General features: G+C 37.4%; 1 protein-coding gene and 1 pseudogene across 2 annotated transcripts in view; one reads left to right on the top strand and one right to left on the bottom strand.

The window, feature by feature from the left end:
• The window catches only part of UNC5C (unc-5 netrin receptor C), a 406,146-nt gene that overhangs the window by 97,769 nt on the left and 291,593 nt on the right, over positions 1-16,784 (top strand). The gene's annotated exons all lie outside the window — the stretch shown is intronic.
• LOC132483179 (ubiquitin-conjugating enzyme E2 A-like) lies at positions 4,992-6,649 on the bottom strand (annotated as a pseudogene).

Genomic DNA, 16,784 nt, shown 5'->3' with positions numbered 1-16,784 from the left:
ATAGCTTTGCAAAATGTGTGACACAGAGTAAGTGCTCAGTAAGTACTAGCTATTATTATTTTTGGCCTTTGTATCTCACTAGAGTTTAATTCAGATATTCATCTGTCTATGAATCTAACACACTACTTGGATATTGGCTTTTTTGAAGAATATCTATCTAATCTCCAACTATTCAGCTATTACTAGACAAACTAGATTCAGGTCTAAGCAAATGTTTCTAGATAAAATGTAATATTTTCAACATGCTATATAGGAACTCTTTTATCTTGATTCCATGGTTCAAGGTACTATGAATATATTTTAAAATAATTTTTATATAGAGTTAATTCTTTTTTTTTTTTTTTTTTTTTGCGGTATGCAGACCTCTCACTGTTGTGGCCTCTCCCGTTGCGGAGCACAGGCTCCGGACGCGCAGGCTCAGCGGCCATGGTTCACGGGCCCAGCCGCTCCGCGGCATGTGGGATCCTCCCGGACCGGGGCACAAACCCGCGTCCCCTGCATCGGCAGGCGGACTCTCAACCACTGCGCCACCAGGGAAGCCTAGAGTTAATTCTTGACTGGGGTCAGAGAAAGAGATGAGCATAGACAATGTTAAGCCCCACTCAGTCTACTGAACTGTGCATAGGGAATGAGAGAGAAATGCAGCAAGGACCACCTGGTGAATGGATAGCCAAGATTCTGCAGTGGTGCCCGAGCCATACTCAGTCAAGAGACATATTTAATGCTCCACTATTTACAAACCAGAAAATGAACTGATTTTTAAATTGTGGTATCATTTACGTAGAGTCAAATCCCCCTTTTTAGTTTACAGTTCTGTGTGATTTGACAAACACGTTCAGTTATGTAACCATCACAGTTGTGTAGCCAACACAATCAAGATATACAACACTTATCACTGTCACTGAATCTGGAAATAGGCAGGCCTAAGTTTAATTCTTGGATCTGCCATTTTCAGGCTGCTGGTCATTGACTACTTCCCTCACATCCAAAATATGGCTTCATGTCCACTTTTTGCCAGTCCCTTTCTTTACTCCCAGCTTCTGACAATACTTAGCTGTTTCCTGTCCCTATAGTTTTGCCTTTACCAGAATGTCATATAAATATAATCATATAGCAGCTTATTTCTCTGGTTTCTTTCATTTAGCATCAATATTTGATATTCACCCAAATTTTTGTGTATGTCAGTAGTTAATTCCTTTCGTTCCTAAGTAGTGTTCCATTGTATGGATGTATCATGGTTTGTTTATTCACTCACCAGTTGAAGGTTGCCTACAGTTTTTAGTAATTATGAGTAAAAACACTACAAGCATTTGTGGACAGGTTTTTTAAGTTTTTATTTCTCTTGGGTAAATACCTAGAAGTGGATTGCTGGGTCACATGGTAAGTGTTTTGGACTATTTCTTAGAGTGATTTTTTAAAAAAATATAATGAAAGACATACTGATTTTTTAATTGAAAAATTATAGATTTACTCTGACTCATAATATTAAGCATCGGGTAAGATTTTCTTAAATAGTCATCATCTTGAGCATTGCTTATTGAGTATTGAGTAATTATTATATGTAGGAGTTTGTATTATGTGATCCTTCAGATCATCACCATGTAGAGTGCTAATTTTCCCTGATTCAGGCAACTATGGATTCTCATCTTCTATTTTGTAGATTTTTTTCCTTCTGTCTTTACAACCTGCTTTCAGTTTGCCCTCTGGCTACCTCTTGCTGCACTCTGCCCTTCTTATTTACTATGTTTTATCTATTGCTTAACAGTATATTAGACTAAATAACTTGTTAAATTGTTGGTTACTTAAGAACAGATAAGCTGTGAACAAGGGCCTGTCTCTTTTAGTCACTCTAGAGAAGACGTCTCCTTTTTTCATTTTAAATACTTTTCATAAAATCTTCTTTTGTAAAAACCAACCTCTTCTTTGCAGGTTCTTTGTCATCTTCCAGAAACTTTATATTCTTGATAAGTAACTCCTGGTGGTACTATCTTAATGATAACATAAATTCACATCCCAATTGTACCCTCTCTTCTACTCCAGCAGTGAATACCCATCCTGCCCAAGGTTACTTAAGACTTACTTCCTTCCTCTTCAAGAATGTATCTGGATGACTCCATTGATCTTGATTTCTCTAACTCAGATTGTTTAGAAAACTTATCTACTGCTTTATTACAGACTCTGTTTCATAATAATTTTAGGCTTATCTTAGCAACCAAATTGCCAAAAACTTTCACATTCTTCTCTGAAATGCTTCCCTGTGCACTAGATATATCAACCAATTGTCAAACCAATAAATATTTATAGATATTATTATTGATTAGATAGTATAAAGCAACATTACTGAGAGCATTTTCTTACTGAATTTGCATACCTAATGTTCTGAGTCTATCACAGGGTGCTATTAAAAAACAAACCCTACATTCTGGCTGTTGCTGTCACAGGGTGATAAAAAAAAGCCCTATCTGATTCCAGATGGAATGCAACAGACACCTAAGCCGTATTCAGCTACACCCTCCTCCCTTTTTCACCATTGCTCACCTAAAAGAAAAAAAAAGAATCCATTCCTTTAACTAATGTGTCTAAGAAAAGAAAGAAGGGGGGACAGATGGAATTAAGGAGTAAAAAGTAAGAATGAAAATGATATATACTTACATGTAAGGAGGGAACATAAAACCTTGCTTATTTAGTTTGCAAAGCCTACCCTGCAATTTGATACATATTTGATATATGAATTGTCTGTAAACTCTCTCCTTTGCAAAAAGAGAAAAGCAAAAGACAAATAATAATGAAAATAAGTTGAGTGAGGTGACAACTTTGTCATTTTGTTAAATTGGATTTGCTCTCTACTTGCCTTCCAGAATGACCCAAGCACCCAAAGCTCGGCCTCCACCACCGTCAGTTTAGTTTCCTCCAACGTTATTAAACCCTGCCGTGAGAATTCCATTATAATAATTCTACTAAGAGGCACTATTTATATGCTTCTTGGTACATTTCTAAATATATCTGAAGACTGAGTCTAATATTTCAGTTAATTTTTTAATGGAAACAAAATCTTGGATTTGCACAATGGTGATGTTCCCCCGAAAACACATAAATATCAGAGCTAGACCAGAGGCACTGAGTACCAGTAGCCACTGGAAGAAAGAATTATTAATCCACTGCTCCAACCTGAGTACCATTCTCCTTAAACCTGTGGTACTTTTAATGTCCCCTTGGCTAATCGTACAGGTTCCTAAAGGACTTCACAAGGCAATCCATTCCTGCTACCTGTTGTCAGACAACAGGTTTTATAAATGGGATTGCTGAGGCCCAGAGTTAACTTCCCAAGATCCTGTAGTGAATAAAGGAAGATGAGGTTAATGAGAAGCAGGTCTCCATCTAACCAGTGCTGTTTTCACTGTAAAAACCCCTGTTAACAAGGGTAACCCCAATTCTGTTGCTTGTCATCCATTTTCAATATAATGTATAAAGAAATTTTTGTGCTCTCAAACTTTCAGTAGACTATCAGTATATATGGAGATGTACTATTTTAATAGCCATCACCATGATAAAAGACTAAGGAATTCATTCTGAAGTAATTAAAAAGGCTGATGGAGTCTTTTTTTTAAAGGTTATTTTTATTTACAAGTTTTGAAAAATGTACATTTTTTACATGGGTTATTCGTGCAAAGTTAGATTTAGAAGAGTGATAAATGCACAAAAGGTGGCAATGGACCGTCAGACAAAACATTTACAAGCCTTGTCCCACACTGCTACTTAAAGATACTGTCCATCTAAAAATATACATATCAAAAGAAAGATTGCAAGTATTGACTGTAAGGTTCTTACAGTACTGAAAGGGAGGAAGAAACTAAAGCATGCAGCATTAACTGAGGATTTGAGTGGAAAATAGTTTGCCACAGATATGTTCCCTTCCTTGGGTTAATTAAAACTAAAAAAAACAAGGAGGGATTATAATTTGTTTTTCTAAGGTAGCACTGCTCCTTTAAAAAGATTAAAGGATCTCCAACCTTCCCTAGCTTAAAAACTAATGATTGGCTCCAGTCCTCTGTTCCCACACCTCTTTAAAAAGTGAAAATCCAGAAGACTTCAGTACTCTGAAACTTAGCTTGGATGTGTCCAGTGAATACCTTGCAAGGGGAGGATTTGTCACTTATTATGATTGCTGCACTCCTTTGACTGAGTCCTTTAACATTCTCCTTCCTACCAATAAAAAACAAAATTCATGTTGTTTAGATCTTAGTATCGTAGCCTTTTTAGCTTCCATTGCTCTTTTAAAATGGATGTTTATATGGATTTGTTTCCCTGTTTTCTATAGGCCATATTCCAAAAATTCACTTCTAAATCCAACACAAGTGAAGGACCAGCCAGGGAGAAACGCTTCAGCAATCATTCTGTTAAAAATAACATTCCGGTCATCAAGCTATGCATAAGCACCACTTGTAAAACAATTCATTTGAAAAGCTTAGTGTAGGGCTTCCCTGGTGGCGCAGTGGTTGAGAGTCCGCCTGCCGATGCAGGGGACACGGGTTCGTGCCCCAGTCTGGGAGGATCCCACATGCCGCGGAGCGGCTGGGCCCGTGAGCCATGGCCTCTGAGCCTGCGCGTCTGGAACCTGTGCTCCGCAACGGAAGAGGCCACAACGGCGAGAGGCCCACGTACCGCAAAAAAAAAGAAATAGCTTAGTATAAAGTACAATAACACAATACTGCCCTAAAACTGAAAATGAGATACAACAGAAAAGGAATGAAGCATTAGTCATTTTTGCATGTAACCCAGGTACAGTACCTTTGATCTCGTAGAGGGTGTGTTCTGATGTTTAAGGAGGGGTTAGAAGGGGTAGGAAAAGCTTGGTAAGGGAGGATGAAAACAGCACAACAGCTATTTTGCTTTTAATAAAGCAAATGTAATGACACTGAAGAATAGGAAGGTGATAAACACATCAATATATATTTTTCTTATGACCAGCTTCTTCTCTTCCTGCACCCGGGTCAACAGTCACACCAGCTCTGTTCTACTGTCGCAGAAACATGTTTTTCATACTCCTGCTTATTCTCCTGGTGCAACTGAGCAGCCTGGCTGTTTGCTGGACTATTGGGATTAGGTTTATCCAACAGAGACTGTATGGATGTTAAAATGGAAGACACATCATAGGTTGGACTCCAACAGTTCTGAAGTATGTCCAGACATATACTACCATCTGCATAGACATTTGGATGAAACATCTTAGAGACAAATCTAACCGTAGGTGGCTTATTCGGATATTCTTCAGTGAATTCTGTTGTAACAGGGTCCCCCTTCAGGCTCAAAAATGACGGTGTTCCAAACCATGACGTTGTTCTCAGACGAAGCCCCGCTGACTCCGGCTGGAGGATCCTCCTGTAACCCTTTTTTTTTTTTTTTCTGTGGGCCTCTCACTGTTTTGGGCTCTCCCATTGCGGAGCACAGGCTCCGGGTGCGCAGGCTCAGCGGCCATGGCTCACAGGCCCAGCCGCTCCGTGGCATGTGGGATCTTCCCGGACTGGGGCACAAACCTGTGTCCCCTGCGTCGGCAGGCAGACTCTCAACCACTGTGCCACCAGGGAAGCCCTCCTGTAACCTCTTGAAGTCCCTCACGAGGTGCCGCTGAGCCGGGGTGGACGCGTCTCTAGCGGGGTCAGGGGTGGGGCATACACCGAGATCTGGGGTCCCCACGGGCGGTAAGGTAGCCGGGGAGGCTGAGGAAGCCGAAGGAGCTGAGGGGGAAGTGCCCAGAAGAACCACACTGCCTCTCCAAATGGGTGATGGAGTCTTAATGGATTAATATAAGATTATATATGTAAAAAACATTCATGATTTAATTTAAAAATTTTCTAAACTTGGCTTGAGTTTATCTTTAGTGAAAAATATAGTATTTGTATCATACAGGAAGGAACAGTTCAAATCCTATTAGCATTTAGACTTAAAATTCAATAATCCCACAGAAACCCAAATAAAGAACGATATTTTAAAACAACAGCAAATATATAACCCAAATAAACTTTGCTATCCTCCCTTAAAACTGGTAAAATTCTATTTAGAAACATCAGTTTTCACACTGTAGTCCTGAAAAAGTATAAACTTAAAATAAAAGAATAAAATAACAAAAGGGAATATTGATGAAACCCAAATTTTCAGTAAGTTCCAAAAGGAGGAATTACTTATTAAATTCTCAGAGGTTGTAGATTCCACCGAGGCTGGGTAGGGGAAAGAGGACCAGCCAATTGCTTTGATTGTTCATATAATACCTAAGTATATTTAGGTTAGCAGATAGCATTAGATCATTCACAGGAATCTCTTGAAAGTTAGTAAGGCTTAAGGAAAGAGTATTTCAAACACTAATTCATACTGTGAGTAGAAAAAAATAGGTAGCTTATTGCCCTTTTGTAACTTCTAATTACACTTGAAAAATAACAAAAACAAGCAAAGGCCTCTGAGCCTTCTGTAATCTTTCAGTGGCCTCTGCCTGACTGTGTCCTGTCCAATCTGGTCAGTACCATTCTCTTGCTGTGTCACACTGGCCTCCTGATGTCTCTTGGCCTATCCAAGCTGGTTCCCAGTTCAAGCCTTCTGCATTAGCTGTTCCCTCTCCTGGGGATATTCTCAGGGCAGAATGCTTCCTTATTACCATCTAGTCCTTTCCTGACCAGTCCCACTAAAATATCACCAACTTCCAACTTGCTTTCCCTCCAGTTAGCTTACTTCTTTATATGTTCCCTCCAACTAGAAAGTAAGCTCTTTGAGGGCAAGGACTGTCTTGTTCATCATTATGTCCCCTAACCCTAGGAAACACCTGCCTGGATTATTAATATGATAAATAGTACAGGAAGAAACTATTCATAGTATATATTTATATGAATATGTGCACGGGACTTCTATGAAAAAAGTAAAGGACACATCTACATATATTACTAATTATTTAGAATATATTGCTGATTATTCTTTGTTGGATAGCTATTATTTTACCTCACCAAAATTTTTCCAAGTACAAATGTTAGAGGCAGAAGAGAACATACATTGTTAAAAAATAGTAGGGACCTTCAAGACTTTGTAATTTGGTTTCTTTCTCTCCACCTCTGTTGTACGGTTAAGGTAAATGGGATCCAAAAAGGTGACAATAGTGCACTGGGTCACATGTTTGGTAAACTAGACAAGCCATTCTCCAAACTGGGCTTCTGAATGGAAGTCAGTTGAACATCCTTTCTGCTTATCCAGGCTGTCTTTCTTTCCTCTGTGCAGGATGAGCCATTGATCTACCTGCCTGGCATCTCTTGGTCTAGGTAGTTTCCTATACTAGTTGGCTTCATGTAAGTGACTTATTCTGAAACAGTGCTTAAGAGTCCAGACTTCAGAAACAGACTGTCTGGTTTGAATCCTGACTGTACTATTCACTAGATATAATATCCTAGTTAAGTACGTTACGCAACTGTGTTTCAGTTAATTCGCCCATAAAACAGTGATAGCAGTACTTATTTTTTTCTCTGAGAATTAAATAAAACAATTTATGTAATTAAAACAGTTATTATATGTATTTTTTATAAGGGCTTTAAAACATTTGTAGAGTTATTTTGGATAAATAAAAATTGAGTACTAACATATCAAACAAATAATACCTGGCGAAAGTAATTTAGAAATTTCTTTGTTAAATATTGATTTAGGAAAAAAGCACCCTGGACAGATTTTTTACCACAAACCAAGGAGTTCTCTTTCACCATTCATTAAATGTAAAACAATTTTAGTATTGTCTTTTGAAACATACAGTTTTAAATTTACTACAAGGAAAGTAATAAATTCATTTGAAGTCCATTATGAATGATTTTTATATTATGTCTTGCATTAGCAGTGCCATTGCTTCTTTTCATTAAGCCAGGTAATGAGGAGATAGATGTATTTGACTCTTCAGGAAATGGATAGAAACAAGATGCAAAAATGGAAGTCTGCTGGCTTTAAATTGCAGTTAGCCCCTTTGTGTCCATTTTTGAACCAGTTTCTCAAGCACTCTTGAATTTAAGCAACCTCCATGAAGGAATGCTTTTGTGTCAAAAACTAAATTTAGATATCAGGAATTCTAAATTCTAATATTAGTTACTAAGTCTATTTCCAATGGCCTGATAAGGTTTTTTTTTAAGTTTTTGTTCCTCTTCTTTTTAAAATCAGTTGAGTATGGCTTAAGTTTAATATTTGTGAAGTCCTTTTATATTCTTCAGATGAGTGACTCTATATAAATGCAAGATATTGTTACTTCTCAGGAGTGTTATAAAAATTACTTAATGTTTGTAAAATACATTGAAGATGAAAATTGAGATATAAGCACTAAGTGTAAGTTTTTTTTGTTTGTTTTTTTTTTCCATTTTTTTTTATTAGTTTCTGCTTTATAACAAAGTGAATCAGTCATACATATACATCTGTTCCCACATCCCCTCCCTCATGCATCTCCCTCCCTCCCACCCTCCCCATCCCTCCCCTCCAGGCAGTCACAAAGCACCGAGCTGATCTCCCTGTGCTCTGCGGCTGCTTCCCACTATCTATCTAGCCTACGTTTGGTAGTGTATATATGTCCATGCCTCTCTTTCGCTTTGTCACAGCTTACCCTTCCCCCTCCCCATATCCTCAAGTCCATTCTCAAGTAGGTCTGTGTCTTTATTCCCGTTTTACCCCTAGGTTCTTCATGACATTTTTTTTTCTTATATTCCATATATATGTGTTAGCATACGGTATTTGTCTTTCTCTTTCTGACTTACTTCACTCTGTATGACAGACTCTAGGTCTATCCACCTCATTACAAATAGCTCAGTTTCGTTTCTTTTTATGGCTGAGTAATATTCCATTGTATATATGTGCCACATCTTTATCCATTCATCCGATGATGGACACTTAGGTTGTTTCCAGCTCCGGGCTATTGTGAATAGAGCTGCAATGAACATTTTGGTACATGTCTCTTTTTGAATTATGGTTTTCTCAGGGTATATGCCTAGTAGTGGGATTGCTGGATCATATGGTAGTTCTATTTTTAGTTTTTTAAGGAACCTCCATACTGTTCTCCATAGTGGCTGTACCAATTCACATTCCCACCAGCAGTGCAAGAGTGTTCCCTTTTCTCCACACCCTCTCCAGCATTTATTGTTTCTAGATTTCTTGATGATGGCCATTCTGACTGGTGTGAGATGATATCTCATTGTAGTTTTGATTTGCATTTCTCTAATGATTAATGATGTTGAGCATTCTTTCATGTGTTTGTTGGCAGTCTGTATATCTTCTTTGGAGAAATGCCTATTTAAGTCTTCTGCCCATTTTTGGATTGGGTTGTTTGTTTTTTTGCTATTGAGCTGCATGAGCTGTTTATAAATTTTGGAGATTAATCCTTTGTCAGTTGCTTCATTTGCAAATATTTTCTCCCATTCTGAGGGTTGTCTTTTGGTCTTGTTTATGGTTTCCTTTGCTGTGCAAAAGCTTTGAAGTTTCATTAGGTCCCATGTGTTTATCTTTGCTTTTATTTCCATTTCTCTAGGAGGTGGGTCCAAAAGGATCTTGCTGTGATTTATGTCATAGAGTGTTCTACCTATGTTTTCCTCTAAGAGTTTGATAGTTTCTGGCCTTACATTTAAGTCTTTAATCCATTTTGAGCTTATTTTTGTGTATGGTGTTAGGGAATGATCTAATCTCATACTTTTACATGTCCCTGTCCAGTTTTCCCAGCACCACTTATATGGAAGAGGCTGTCCTTTCTCCACTGTACATTCCTGCCTCCTTTATCAAAGATAAGTTGGCCATATGTGCGTGGGTTTATCTCTGGGCTTTCTATCCTGATCCACTGATCTATCTTTCTGTTTTTATGCCAGTACCACACTGTCTTAATTACTGTAGCTTTGTAGTATAGTCTGAAGTCAGGGAGCCTGATTCCTCCAGCTCCTTTCTTCGTTCTCAAGATTGCTTTGGCTATTCGGGGTCTTTTGTTTTTCCAAACAGATTTTGAAATTTTTTGTTCTAGTTCTGTGAAAAATGCCAGTGGTAGTTTGATAGGGATTGCATTGAATCTGTAGATTGCTTTGGGTAGTAGAGTCATTTTCACAATATTGATTCTTCCAATCCAGGAGCATGGTATATCTCTCCATCTGTTTGTATCATCTTTAATTTCTTTCATCAGTGTCTTATAATTTTCTGCATACAGGTCTTTTGTCTCCTTAGGTAGGTTTATTCCTAGATATTTTATTCTTTTTGTTGCAATGGTAAATGGGAGTGTTTTCTTGATTTCATTTTAAGTGTAAGTTTTATTTATTAAAGAAAACCATGTTAGAGCTAAGTTTGCTGATGAACACTTTTTAAATTTCATTTCCCTGAACTCCTTTCAAAAGTTCACTGAGGCATGCATGCCATGCTATTCAAGCACTTCAGGAGTCTTTCCCTTCTTTTTCTTTCCCCCCTTTTTTTGTTTTGTTTGTTTTGTTTTCTTTAGCATCAGGTCTCAGGAATTTTAATTTTCTCTTCTTAACCATCACCATTATAAACATCTAGAAACCTATATGTAACATTTTAACATTGTATGCAAATGAGATTAGCTGTGTATGTACTGTTGCCTTTTTACTATAAAGAAATAAGTAGAGTTTGCTACTCAGACTTTATTTATTAATTAAAATCATACCGATATTTGAAATAATTATGAGAGTATTGAGAGAGACTCTTAACGTCCTCTCTTGATGGTAAATGATGTGAATGATCACTACTAACTGTTGAAAGTTATGAAAAAGTCGTCTGTTTCTCACATTTCTCACATTTAGAGAGCAAAATACCTTTTTTTTTTTTTTTTTTTTTTTTCGGTATGCGGGCCTCTCACTGTTGTGGCCTCCCCCGTTGCGGAGCACAGGCTCCGGACGCGCAGGCTCCGGACGCGCAGGCTCAGCGGCCATGGCTCACGGGCCCAGCCGCTCCGCGGCATATGGGATCCTCCCAGACCGGGGCACGAACCCGTATCCCCTGCATCGGCAGGCGGACTCTCAACCACTTGCGCCACCAGGGAGGCCCCAAAATACCTTTTTTAGATGTGACTAAGTTCACCTGGGGTATCTCTTTTTTTGTTTTCATTCCTTCTCTAATACTAGTGGTGGTGGTGGGGGGACCAATAAACACAGATAAGTGACCTCCCACTGAAAATAATCTGTAATCTGGTATCTCCATTTATCTATCCCATTACATATATTTCTGGCATCTCTGTCCATGTAGAACAACAGTGAGCCTATCTGTGATTTTTACCTGTCCAAACAGTAACACAAACAAAAATCACTGAAGGTAGCTGCCCTGCCAAACAAAGAATGGAAGTGGCAGAAATGCCAATAAAAAGCAGAAACAGCAACCATTGGCCAAATCTGTGGCCACAGAGAGCTGGAAGACCGGAGAGAAATGTGAAGGAGAGAAAACAGACAATCGGTATTATGGGTGTGGAAGCCTTTGGCTTGTCTTCTCCTTCTGCACCCTTCTCTCTCCCTTTCTAATATTTCAACCTCTGGTAAGGGGTGGGTGAAGGAGCAGTGCTATGAGATGACAAGAGAAAGACTGACATTCCATTTCCTTGTGCTTGTGGGGTCACTACACACTCTGACATATGGGTTTATGTTTCCCACCCAGTTAGCCAGCCAAATGGGAATGTTGATTGTTTTAAGAAAATCCAAGTTGACATCAGAATCTCCTAAATTTATTTGACCTCAGAACACTTTTTTTTTCCTGAAACACCATTAACATCCTACTTCTAGAGCTAGTGTTCCATAGAATGCACCCGGGGGGATGATGCTTTAAGTAATCAAAAAAGTTTTAATTACATTTTCAACATACCACACAAACAAGGAAGTATGTGATATGGTTTTGGAAAGTTTCCTTCAAAAAAAGTTTGAATTAAAATGCTTGTTTCTAAAAGCGTTTCTCTTTCATCTATCAGAAGCTTATCTATAACCCTAGCCATATCAGATAATTAAGGGGATGCATATGTGTTGTGTTAAATAAACTTTGTCTTAAAACATAAAAAGGAAAAGAGGAAAGAAAGAAAATGAAAACTCACATAACACTCTTCTTTTTGCTAAACGATTCAGATTTTTCATCTTGAGTTTATGGTTCGAATGGCCTCTGAATCCTTCTTCGTGTCATCCATGCCAGCCGTGCTTATAAATCTTTTACATTCTAGAAGCTTAGGATGTTTCATTATTTATTTGTATGTGTTGGGGCCAGCCTTGATGAAGAAGACTGTTTATAATGGACTGCTTATCGCAAGGGCCTGTAAGAGAAAAATAAGCTGAACTTGGCCTGTGAACTTGGATATGCACCAGAGGTGCAGTTTTTCTTACGACATGACAGGGCAGAAGGAGACTGAAATTACTGATGGGAGTTTTTGAGGATTTTAGGGATTAAAAACAAAGCTACCTTGTATCATCTTCACTTGGGGAGAAGGAAAGACATTTAGCATTTAGGGATGACCTAGTACTACATAATGGCCCTCAGTTTATTGCTGAGTTTCCTCACTGTTTATGGATAACGTAAAAAGGAGATGATATCTGTAGATCATTTCTGGAAAACAATATTTTCAGAAGTTAGAACTACTATTTGTAAATTTTTCAAATAAATCAATCAGTAAAAGCAGCTGTTTAGGAAGCTCCACATGTGCTGAGCGTTTTCTATTCCAGCACATCTCAGATAATGTGTGCTTAGATTCCTTAGATGCAAAATGCAGATAATAAGAAATACCTATCTGTCTCTTAAGACTGTTTGAGTGATAACTGTATTTTTGCTCTTATTATTTATCAGTGAAAAGTTAAAAGCATTTTTCACAAATTGTGTTTTTCTGTTTTAAAGAATATGTTTTTGCCTCATACTATACTTTTTAATATATTTTTAAGATCATTTCATTTACAGATATTTTTTAAAATTTACATGGTTGAATTATTAACTAAGAGGGTACTTATTCTCAGACAGTCATCTTGACTCCAAAGCCACCAGAATTCGTTCTTCTAATCTGCACTGCTAAATAGTGATATGTGGTTTGGGGGAACTTTGTTTTAATAGAGGAAGGAGAGGTATGGTTTTGATTTTTACTTGTATTAGTTTAAAGTGCTCATGAAATCTCTAGGTTTAGGTCTAGCTAGGGCCATCTGTGTGAGGAGTGACTTATTAAAAATAGAGCAATCCCTGGAAGAACAGATTCTATTTTTTAGTTATGTTGGTAGACTTCAAAACTCTGATCTAGTGAAACAGTGGCAATATCTGTAAATGGAGTTCCTTTGTGGCAGTTTCTTTTACCATGGGTTTTGTTATAGTAATAGAAAAGAAAACCCAGACGATTATTAATGAATTTAGAAGCATGAATGTGCAAAGCTTACCTGCAGCTCTGCCTTTATTTCTACACCTAAATAAACTCCAGCTAAATTGTGAAATTAATCACCCTGAAGTCCTAGGCTCTGATAAGGATCCTGCCACTCAATTTTATTTCTTTTGATGGTGCAAAACAATTTAGCAAAGTTTTCTTAGTTGGGTTTTTGCTTTTATTACAGAATCGTATAGCATCACATGAGACCTTATCTTGATGCTGTATCATTCCAGTGATTGGATCCAGCTTATTCAACTTCTTTGCTAAATTGCCATGTTGCAGGAAAGCTAATTATAATTCTCCATCGGACTGGCCCTTATTATCTACTCTACCCACTACAAAATATGGTGATCTCTATGATAATCAAAATTTTTCAGTATTTTATTTTATAGTTTCTCGCTTTATCATCTCTATTTATGAGAGGACTATATTGTTTATTAAAGATTATTTAGCACATCTTCAGAATTCTAGAGTTTCTCCCTAGTGTTCCATGTTCTTAATACAATATGTCACAGAATAAAGACAGACTTTTATTTTCTCATTTATATGACTCTATTATTTATGAATCTTCAATAAATAAAAATATTGAACTTAATAATTTAAAATCTTTTGCATTTCTTGAATCCTTGAGAATTTTAGGTTATACAAAAAGAACTGTGGTGATAAAATACCACCAGTTCAAGTATTCAGGGCCATCTAAATATGAATTTTTAACAATATTTTTAATAAAATATAATGAATATATTAGAATTGACATGATATACTTATGTAAATTTCACAATTAGAGCTACATAATTTATTCACATCAATATTAAACCTATATTTGATGTTCAGCTATGCTTTTATTCACTTTAAAATGGTTTCTGTTCTGCTTAATTGGTTTGGATTTGCTCTGTCAGGTTTTTTTCCTTAGTGAGAAAGTTGCAGACCTGCTGTTTTATATTAAGTCTCTATTTTTCTTTAACAAAAAAGAAAAAGGCAAGCAAAAATCCAAGCCTGATTAAAAACAGTTTATTCAGAGTTTATGAGCACTTCAAAAATTACTTCCGGCCTTCATTGAAGCATTATGAAAATCCCATGATACATCCTTCATAGAAAATAGACACGAGAAAAAACATAAACCATAAAATTCTGTTAAAGATCATTATTTCTAAGATCATAATATTGACTGTGTTCTAGAAAAATAGAGCATAATGTCATGGGGACACCTCCCCCCCACACCCATCCTTAATTGGTTTGCTAACTATTTCTGTATTTCTATTGGCTATAGATCAATTTGCATTATTCTAGTATATATTGGTAAAATATTCTGTTATCCTAGTAGCTTGAAAGTGTTTATATAATTCTGAGTTATTCTTAGAGTTAATTAGCAGAAACAACCTAGAGCCTTTTGTCATGAGTGACCAGTCTTCACACTTTTAGCAAGATGACTGCTTCAAAAATGTCCAAACAAGAACTGTTCATCCATTGCAGTTTCTGCAGTTATTTGTATATCTTTGCAATATTCAGTGTAATATTTGAACAATCACCATAGTTACAATTTTCCTTTAATTTCATAATTGTGATTTTTTTCCACTCTGTTATACTGAGGAATCTGTTTTAGTTTCAAAAGGGTTTTGGAGTTCACTTCCAAGAAAATAATTCATGAACTTTTAGAAGATATTATTATGTCATAGAGGAGGATTTTCTCAATTTCAGAGAAATAGACTATGGGTTATTATTTTTAATCCATTAGTTAATGATTGCTACAGCTAATTTTCTCTTTGGATTGTTTTTCTATCAAAGAAATTATAATTTCTTATATCCCTAGTTATTACCAATCCTGCAAATGGATAATCACAGAAAATTATTAGAATAAAATTATTCTTATTTTATTTTTTTATTTTTTTGCGGTACACGGGCCTCTCACTGTTGTGGCCTTTCCCATTGCAGAGCATAGGCTCCAGACGTGCAGGCTCAGCAGCCATGGCTCACGGGCCCAGCCGCTCCGAGGCATGTGGGATCCTTCCGGACTGGCACACGAACCCATGTCCCCTGCATCATCAGGCGGACTCTCAACCACTGCACCACCAGGGAAGCCCTAGAATAAAATTATTTTAAGTTAAATTTGCATTTAATATCATAAGGCACTTTTAAACCTTGGAGAGGGTCTTCATAAAAATCACACAAAGAACAATAAGAAATTGTACAATTGGTTCTGCTACAACATAATTTGTATGTTCCTAAAATTCACCTCTCTATGCAAAATCATGAAATTAAAAATCACAAGCACTTAATGGGAAAGGTGGGGTTGGGGCATAACAGTCAAAATCAGAATTAGGCGCACACACATACAGAGACAGTAACCTAATAAAAATGGTAGCATAGGGACTTCCCTGGCAGTCCAGTGGTAAAGAATCCACCTTCCAATGCAGGAGATGTGGGTTCGATCCCTGGTGGGGGAACTAAGATCCCACACGCCCCGGGGCAACTAAGCCCACATGCCACAACAATAGAGCTCGTGTGCCTCAAGAGACAGCCCGTGTGCCACAATGCAGAGTCCACATGCCCTGGAGCCTGGGCGCCACAACCAGAGAGGGGAAACCCGCATGCCACCACTGGAGAGAAGTCCACGCACTGCAACTAGAGAGAAACCCTAGCAGACCGCACGCCGTAATGAAAAAGATCCCACATGCCTCAGCAAAGATCCCTGTGTACCGCAATTAAGACCCAATGCAGCCAAAAAAAAGGAAAATAAGTAAAATAAATAGATATTCAAAATAACAGCTAAAAAAATAATTATTATAAAAAAATGGTAGCATAGTTTAACACATGTAAATGGTTAAAGAAATACATGAATGCTACAATAAATATGGACTTTACCTTGAAAGAGACATAAAGTTTTTCATGTAGAAGAGTTGCACATAGAGAGTTATTGTGAAGGAGTAGAAGGAAGGTTATCCGAAATCTGTTAGGAAGCTCTAACACCAGGTGTGGGTGGATGTGCTTCTTAACACATGTGATGAACTGCAGTAGCTGGTAGATGTTTGAGGGGCATTGTGTGTGTGTGTTGTGTGTGTCTGCATTTGCATTTTGTGGATTCCTATATAACCAATTCAGTTGGATGCAGTTTTCTGTGTTCCTCTATTGTCTGTCACAAGCAAAATAATGCATAATCAAATAGGAAATTTGTGTCACCCTCCAATTATTTCCTGTTGGGAGTTTGCATTTTCAAAACAAGAGTTACAGCAGAATTGACTATACATTTAAAAGATAGGCACAATAACGTTCTAACTGAAGATGATGAGCTTTATGGTAAAAAGAGGTGACTGTTCAATATTGTCAAAACCATCAGTACAATCAGTATGCTGCATTTTGATTTTTTCCCTCAACTGTTATGCAGAATTGAACTTCAGCTTCACTGTCCAACTTGATTCATTCA

Source organism: Mesoplodon densirostris, chromosome 1, assembly GCF_025265405.1.
Source record: "Mesoplodon densirostris isolate mMesDen1 chromosome 1, mMesDen1 primary haplotype, whole genome shotgun sequence".
Lineage (NCBI taxonomy): Eukaryota > Metazoa > Chordata > Mammalia > Artiodactyla > Ziphiidae > Mesoplodon > Mesoplodon densirostris.
The sequence above is the reverse complement of the archived record's forward strand: the minus strand, read 5'-3'. Positions and strand labels throughout refer to the sequence as shown.